This window comes from Dipteris shenzhenensis, chromosome 31 (genome assembly GCF_047967505.1).
Source record: "Dipteris shenzhenensis isolate YYH24624 ecotype China chromosome 31, Dip_SZ_1.0, whole genome shotgun sequence".
NCBI classification, from domain to species: Eukaryota; Viridiplantae; Streptophyta; class Polypodiopsida; order Gleicheniales; family Dipteridaceae; genus Dipteris; species Dipteris shenzhenensis.
In genome coordinates, this window is record NC_141626.1 from 18,237,282 (window position 1) to 18,246,403 (window position 9,122).

A 9,122-nucleotide genomic window follows, 5' to 3' on the forward strand; every position below is an offset into this window, starting at 1 on the left:
TTGGATCCCACTTTAAAGCTATTAGATCCTGCATTAAAGCTATCAAACTACACTTTAAAAGAATAGGATGTTGCTCTCACATCTCTTAGTATCTAAATGTTCCCCCATTAGTTTAAACCCACCATTTGACCCTACTTAGTAGCTACTAGTCCATACTTTAGAGCTATTGATCCCTGCTTTAAAGCTATCTGTCTATGGTTTAAAGCAATTAGACTATGTTAGACTACACTTTAATGCTATTGGTTCCCATTTTAAAGCTATCGGAGCCCACTCTTAAGATGTGGGACATAGTTTTAAAATTGTTGTACTGTCACTTCAAATATGTAGGGAACACTTTAAAACTATTGGGACAAGGACACTAACGTGAAAGTCACTTTAAATCTATCATTAGCACCTTAAATCTTATCTCCTATGAACCTTCTATAAGTCTAATTTTAAGAATATCTCCTATGCACCCTCTATAAACCTAAGAATATCACTTTAAAGCCCCATAGTAGTGCGTTAAAGCATTAAAAAATGCTTTAAAGCTTTATGATCAATGTGTGAGAACACTTTGAAGACACAACAAAGATGTTCTTTCAAAGCGGTTTCTCTTATTAAGTTGCTAAAGATGAGAGTAAAGTAGCCCAAAAAGCACGCAAGCCAGTAAGCCCTGTTGAAGATCAAAGCAAAGTATCCTAAAAGCAAGCAAACTGAGCGTATAATAGTCACTATAAAGCTATGAAAAGAAGTCAAGACATCAAGAAAAATTAACATACCTAAGGCTCATTAACGAGATGAATAGGATGCTCCACATACGTAGATGTTCCTATTCTATGCCAATATACATATTTACTTTTTTTGGAGAGAACCAAATCTCAACAATCCAAAACCCAATAATGAGATCTCAAATCTCATGGGTGATAGTGCTTTTGCATTTTTCTTTGTGGCACATGTGTAACGGCAAAACACAATCTTCTCCACACATTATCTGTGGACCCCTATAGCTCTTTGTTGAAATTAATGCTTGCACTCTGCCCATTTTTAGAATTTACAATCATTGTTGGAGCTAAGATTTTGAAAACTAACTCATTGGCTAACCTTGGCAACTTGACTCATGCGAGACGGTTTGTTGAAGGTTGGATACCATCTTATTAGCTTTGACATGTGGTGGTCCATCATGTAGCGTAGAGAAGGGTGGGCATTAAAGGAGTTGCTGCTATAGAGCGAATCTTTTTTTTGCTTGATCCATCCTTTGGTATGTTCTTCAAAGCACCCAACAGAATTTCGACAAATATTCCTAATTGTGATATCATCGAAATCATGCTATGATTTTTCTCTTCAGTGATGTTGCTTCTTTTCTTGTCATTCCAATATGTCTCGATTGTTGCCTCACAAAATACAAGCTCTCACCACATGTAAGCATAGACTATTCACCACTATGTCCACATGCTATTGGACTAATTTCCATTTCATGCCCTTGTATCCTCAAATAAAATGTTTGTAGATGCCTGTAGGCTAACACAACACATCATACCCAATATTTACAAAATATTCAGAAGGATAGCATCAAACTTTCATTCAAGGTAAAAGATCGAGATAGCCCCCTCCCCCACACACACGTGCACGCACGTGCACACACACACACACACATTTGATAATGAAAAATTTCGTGAATATTCGATGTATGACTGCGTGTCCTATGGAGGATTAGCATCTATCCATATGTTTACAAATTGAAAGCTATTCGGGTGTGGTGCATATGATGATCATGCCTAAAACTTTAGTGGGATTGCATTACTCTTTCTCTATGGTTCTTGACCATGTTATCTGCTCATTTAGACCTATAATAATGGTCTATAGTAGTGGGCTTTTCCTTAGTCTCATAGATGTTTTGAATGCTCGAGGGTGTGCTTGCATAGTGTTCTCATGCCTACCAAAGTCCTAAAAAATGGGCTTGGGCCATGTCTATGTCTATGCATTGTTTGAATCCATAGCCAAGTTATGCTTGTTGTTTTTCTCTATCTGATGATGATTTTAGCAACTCTGATACGTATAGTTAGGAGGTCATGTCATGCCTACCACCAATTAATGGTGGCTGTGCATACGTAGCCCTAGCCCAATAGTCCACACATTTATTCCACTTATGTCCACAAGTCTCCTCATTTTATATGTGTTTGCCATTGTAGCTCGAGACTGATTTTGGCAGGGTGCTCACATCTTCTAACATATCTTGGCCTACACCTCACATATGCTGGGGTTGTGTCTTTGAAATACAAAAAGTGTTGAATGGGTTAATCATGATGGTGGAGTAATCCAAAGGATTGACCATAGAACTATAATGCTCACTTTTTCACTCTTTGGACTCTTCTTAAAGGTTCCCTTTGAGCTTCCTTTGATATACAATTATGTTTAAATGCAACCTTAATTATAATTAGTTTGCAAGAGTACAACTGTGGTATAGTTTATGTTTTTTTTAGGGTCTGCCATATCCACCTAAATTGTGCCAATAGGCCTCTCCTCCTGCTTCAATATTTCTGATTTTAGCTCTCAATTGAGTTCATATTTTCAAGACATTGAATCTCTGGGTTAACTGTGGATGGGTGTTCCTGACTGGAAAAACAAGTAGTCAAGGATAATGACACCTGCAATCCCAAGATGAAGTTTTGTCTGTAGTAACATCTCCTCTCTTGGATGGATGTAGTAATAGTCCTTAACACTAGAATTCTTCTCATCCCAGTCGCTATGAGATCCATCTGTTTAGAAATGTCCTTTTAGAAGTGTATTTTTTGGTATTAATAAAAGTTATATTCCAAATAAATTACAAAATCAGTTCTCTATTATGTAGGACAAAACCACTACCTATTTCCAGGAGTGAATTCCTAGTGCTAACACACACACATATTCTCACTTTCACCTTTAATAATAGAAAGGTGGATAGTTGGGTCTGTCTGGTGTTAAGTTGTGATACCTCATTGCCAATGTTATTCCTTGTTTCAATTTTATCACTACCATCTCTTACCCATATTCCTGCGTCTTATCTAGGGATGGAAATCCACGCTACTACTTAAAGGATATTCCACAGATAATCCATGCTCGTCACCTACTGTTCAAACTATTCTGGCTTGTATAAGTAGTCAGTCCACCCATGATAGTATTAACTGTGCTAAGGTCCTTGAAGACCCTCATCCTTCTTAACTGTGCCTTTAGATATATTGATGACATCATTATCTTCGAAAATCCCTTAATTAGAAAATTCTTAGACCCTTACCAAGAGCATGATAACCCCTTTTGGATTTACCCTCTTAATATTGTAACTATAAGGAGGAATCCTAGTCGTCCCTTGTGGTGTCCAGTGACTCAGCCATTGTTATTACAGCCACATTTTTACACATGTAATTTTCCATTATCCCCCCTTTTATAGGAGACTTTACATCTCGGTTCTTTTGGAAGAAAGAGTAGCTTCCATTCCCTACCCTCTCATTTATCCATGCTAAGAGTAATAGGCCATTCTCACAAAGCCTAAATGTGGTCCTTAGTCAGGTTTTCCTTATCATTTACTCCTCATTTTCCCCTTTCATAGTAGCACAAGACATCCTTAAGCTCATCTATGTATTTTCAAGGAATGGCTTTAATAAAACATTGACCCTTAGAAAATGTAGTCGTTTCATTCAACAAAATCCGCTTCATGGCATTAGGTGGCAAAAGAACTGGCTCTTAGCATACCTTGGTAACTCTCCTTTTGGAAATGGGCCCCACACCTGAAAGGTAGGGGCCCACTCGCTCACCAATTAATGGTGACTATGCATGTGCAACCCTAGCCCAACAGTCCACACATTTATTCCACTTATGTCCACAAGTCTCCTCGTTTTATATGTGTTTGCCATTGCAGCTCGAGACTGATTTTGGCAGGGTGCTCACATCTTCTAACATATCTTGGCCTACAGCTCACATAGTATATGCCGGTTTTGTGTCTTTGAAATAGAAAAAGTGTTTAATGGGTTAATCATGATGGTGGAGTAATCCAAAGGATTGACCATAGAACTGTAATGCTCACTTTTTCACTCTTTGGGCTCTTCTTAAAGGTTCCCTTTGGGCTTCCTTTGATATACAATTATGTTTAAATGCAACCTTAGTTGTAATTAGTTTGCAAGAATACAAGTGTGGTATAGTTTATGTTTTCAAGGGTCTTCCATCTCCACCTAAATTATCTCAATAGGCCTCTCCTCTTGCTTCAATATTCCTGATTTTACCTCACAATTGAGTTCATATTTTCAAGATGTTGAATCTCTGGGTTGGGTGTTACTGACTGCAATAACAAGAAGTCAAGGATAATGACACCTACAGTCCCAAGATGAAGTTTTGTCTATACTAACATCTCCTCTCTTGGATGGATGTAGGTAACAGTCCTTGACGCTGTAATTCTTCTCATCTCAGTCGCTATGAGATCCACCTGTTTAGAAATGTCCTTTTAGAAATGTATATTTTGGTATTAATAAACATTATATTCCAAATAAATTGCAAAGTCAATTCTCTATTATCCAGGTCAGAACCATTCCCTATTTCCACAATTATTGAAGTGAGCTTGTCTAAGGCTTGTCTTCCTATTGTTGTATTGTTGAATAAGATCCAAACAACATGGTGTTCATTTGCTATGTTTAAATGTTTGAATATTCCATCGGCTCAATTTACCTAGCCATCTAAAATGTCTAGATTTTGGGAACATATTTGATGATCATTCCAGGTTTCAAATGTAGTGTTTTGTGCAATCCCGCTGTGTTTCTTGGATTTGGGGGAATTGTTATGGTCTTGCTGCATGTCTTGTGTCTTTTGTTGCTTTGAGGATATGAGAATTGTGTTCCAGTAAGTGGAACACTTCTTTGTTGTGAATGTCTTTTGAAGCATTCTTGTAGAATAGGTGGGGAATGCTTTGTTTTTGCAATTGTTGTCTAAGGTAGTTCTCGTTAATGTAGGAGATCTCGCTCAATGTATGTTTTCTTGTTCGTATTCTATTGAATACATCTATGAATTTGTTATTTGTTTGGTGCATTGGTATATTGAGCTCATACTGCAAGACATTTTCTTTCCAAAAAGATGTTTGTATTGATGTATGTGTTGATTGGTTCAAGAAGAGCCATGAATCTTTTGTTGGGCTAGGTTGGCATAGGTTTCCACATAATAAAACATCAATATCTCCAAATGGTTGGAGGTGGTTGTGCTTGATTTCTCATAGGTGCATATCGGCTGCAACTAATATACTATGCCCACTCAAGGACACTTCATCGAAGACAACTAGCTAAAGGTCTTTGTAGAGTTGTGATCGTTCTTGTAGTTTTTCACTTGAGAGGGTTGTGTAGTGGGACACCATTAGTGGTAGATGTAGTGCTGAATGGATTGTTGTGCCACCAATCATTGGAAGCGTCTTTTCCATTGTACGCCAAAAAAAGAACTTTTGGGGATTCTACATTTTTAATTTCTTTGTGCGAGTAGTTGCATAGAAGTGCTTGAATGATGGCCATAAGTGTAAATGTCTTTCCTATTCTAGAATTGCCCTGTCAAGAAAATATGGAATGGTTTTGTTGGAGAGATTCCTTTCTTGAGCATTATGTCTTCCACAATTATTCGTTGTTTGTTGTTTAGTGCTTTGAAGGTAATGTAATAGTCATTGTTAGGCACAATTTTTTTTGTTAGCAAAGTTTCGGTGTGGAATCGACTATAGTAAATGGTGCGATCTAGCAACAGTTGAAACTGTTTACAAGTGGAAGTAAAACCATTTGGAGTCTTTATTAATGTGAACATGTACCAAAGATCTCACAATTGTGGGAAGAATACATCATGCATTTGCCTCAAATGCAATAACAAAACCAGAGCTATTAACAGTAAAGCTTCCACTAGGTTTGGTAGTCCTAAGCTTGCTTCTAGCCATCATCAAGTCTTCCTTGTATAGTTCGAGGAAGGGAAAAGGTAAGAGAAGAACAATGTCAACATATGGCCCTCTAATGTGTACTGACACTTGTTCACCACACCACATTGCACAATGTAGCCTATGAGAAAAGGAACTTGCTCATTGTGGGCTTTTGCAAAGGCCGAAGCGGATCTCTACTAGCATGCACAGCTCCACAAACCTCACAAATGTGCTCGATCAAATCATCAATGACATTCGTGAAGTGCAAAACTTCAAAAACCTGCAATTGCATAAGAACTTCTCATAAGCATGTGTGGTGAAAAGAAGGCAATAATATTGCAACTTAAGATAAGTATCTGGGTTCCATAACCCAATCATGAAACTGGACTCTTCAAATCATCCTTTGTTGGCCCATCCAGAACCTCAACTAATATGATAAAGTCAAAGACATAAATGGTCCCCTTTTCCTTCAAGAATGATACATTCTTCAAGATGTACATGACCACACTTTCTTCATTGAACTCTTGTATAAATTGAGTAAGAGTGGGTTTTCTCTCATTCACAGAGGATAAATACAATGCATAATAAATTAAAAATCAAAGTAAGGCACAATGAAAAAATCACAATTCTTAAATGTAGAATTAGCAAGACATTGTGAAACTAACTTACTGCAGCTCTATCTTCATCTCGTCATCTGTCAGCAACAATGATTTGGTCACCCATGCCCTCTTCACTTGCAACTTTAATTATGAAAATGGCAACTATGCCCATGACATTGGAAATGGACAATTTGTTGAACTTGATCATCTCAGCAGCCCAAGGAACATATGTGCACAACGAGTTATCAAAGGTAGCAAACGAAGGTTGTCGTCAAAAGGCTCTTCTTTAATAATGCATGTAGTAGCATCAAGAAGCAAGGAAAACTTTGAACTTATACTTTCATTGGTGCCTCTTGGCACAAAGTTTGCACCCTCTATTCATATAAGAGACAATCTATATATAATATATAATATAGAGTATACTATATTATAAATTATAAATTATACGTTATATTATATTATATCTCTTCATGTGTGTGTGTGTGTGGATAGAGAGAGAGAGAGAGAGAGAATATATTATATTAGATAATATATGTATGTTATATAAAACTCAGTATGTCACCAGAATATATATATATATATAGAGAGAGAGAGAGAGAATATATTATATTAGATAATATATGTATGTTATATAAAACTCAGTATGTCACCAGAATGATCGAAAAAATAGCATCTAAAGTATTAATTGTGGTGAACAAATTAGTGGCTAAGCTAAGGTTATAGAGTTTAATTAAAAATTGAATTAATGGATCGTCACGTTTCGAGAGAGTTTTGTCTCCAGAAGGTTCCCTCCATACGCATACACATCTTAAATACATTTACCATTTTTTAGCACTTATCCCCCTTCCCTATCGATTTTCTGTTCTTGCTCCCATGGCTTTGCCCCAAACATGATGAATTTCTTGCATCCAATAGCATAGCAAAGTAACTTTGAAACCCATGGTCACTACTTGAAGCATTCAAAAGTGTACTAAAGCCATGACACATAACACGTTAATCGTCCAAGCGTTTGAGAGGAGTAAAGGTCGCTGCTTCCACTGTTTCCTATGTAGCACCACAATAAGATTGATACTAAATTTATGCAACAATCACAACACTTGCAATTGACAAATTGAAGAGATGGAGCGTCTTTGAAACTTGAGATTTAATTTTCTTAAAATTAAGATCCCACCTTGAGATCAAGCGGAGCGGGTCTTGAGATCGAGCGGAGCAAGTCTCTAACCCGTTGTAGACAGGTCATGCTACTCATAGTAGTTTACACATAGTGACCCTTCAGAGCCGGAGCATCTGCATCTGCAATGCATAAGTGTAGTTGGTATGTCTTGTCAATGTTACTGTGGCCATGGCGCGTTGCTGCATTCATTGAAAGGACAGAACAGTTGCCCCAGGCAAGCCTTTCCCACAGCTCCTTGATCTTGTACCCTTTGGTACACTCTGCAGGTTTGTACGCCTGGAAGAGCACCTTATGCAGCGTTTCTGCGTCAAATCCCGCTCCTTGAAACTTCGGACAACCATGCAGCTTCAATAGACCATGCGATACACTCTGCAGCCACCATGGCTGCGTCGGATACCCCATGGCCTTCCCTAACTTCTCATCCATCAGGGCGTACACTACCCGGCGAGCCATTGGTCAAAGTGACGAAGGGATGCCGCCCAGAAAGAGTGCTATTCATGCTTCTGCTAATTCCCTGTTGGAATCGGAGTAGATCATATGCTTCGCTTCGTAATTTTCCTTGAACGCAGAGAACGCGGAAATGCTCTCAGCGATGTCCCGGATGCCCATGCGTGTACCGATGTCACACCAGTTCGTGTAATATGCCGATCTTTCCAATTCCGTCCACACTCTGTGGCCATAGCTGGAGGTCGAAGAGACAAGAAATGATATTACAACCAGTATGCCTCAGAATAGCAGAGAAACAACACGAAAGATCCGTCAGGCGCGGGCAGGACTTACAGGGTGGCCCATTCTATAGGCACTAAGACGAAGATGGAGAGGACATAGAGATACTCCGAGTTGTTAATAGAATAGTGAGAGTGGAGGAAGTTCAGGCGACGGAGGGCCGGTCTCCGTCGACATGGTGGAGCAACAATTCTTGGAGCAAGATATCCGTATCGTCGTAGCGTCTGGAGGCATTCTGTGCGAGCTGGCCAGTCTTTTGAAGGACGCGAGAGATCCGGGGGATGGCGTAGGTCCAGAAGAGACCGAACTCGAGGGCTTTTCGTGAGAGGAAGGGGAACTCAACGAAGATGGTGTGGAGGACGAGGGCGTGGTGATCCTTGGAGGGGTGGAAGCGGGCTAAGAGCTTGGAGCGTCGGTATCGCAGGAGGTAGCAGAGGCATTTCCAAACGAAGGCACGAGCAATCAGGAGCAGGAGGCAGGGGCTCTGGCTTATCGCCATCGCCGTAGCCAAAGATCTTGCAAGCTTGAAAAGAGAAAGGAAACGATTTACGAAAGGCCGAGAGACTTTAGGACATATCTTGCAAGCTTTTTTTTCCGGAAAATACTTTCTATATATTATTAAATGAAAATTTCAGTCTTTGCACCTAATTAGAGGCCTTGTAAGCCCAAGAACTTGATCCCACATCCATTTTAGACCCTCTATCAACTATTGATGAGGCTACAAAAATAGAAAAGAGGA

At 39.1% G+C, this 9,122-nt stretch overlaps 1 pseudogene across 1 annotated transcript; it reads right to left on the bottom strand.

Moving 5' to 3' along the window:
- Positions 1-7,738: 7,738 nt before the first annotated feature.
- On the bottom strand, positions 7,739-8,882 carry LOC147881137 (ER-bound oxygenase mpaB-like; annotated as a pseudogene). The gene is made up of 2 exons (XR_015544007.1): positions 8,438-8,882; positions 7,739-8,339 (listed from the first exon to the last, which is right to left on the bottom strand). The product of XR_015544007.1 is annotated as an ER-bound oxygenase mpaB-like (transcript).
- Between the last annotated feature and the right edge of the window lie 240 nt (positions 8,883-9,122).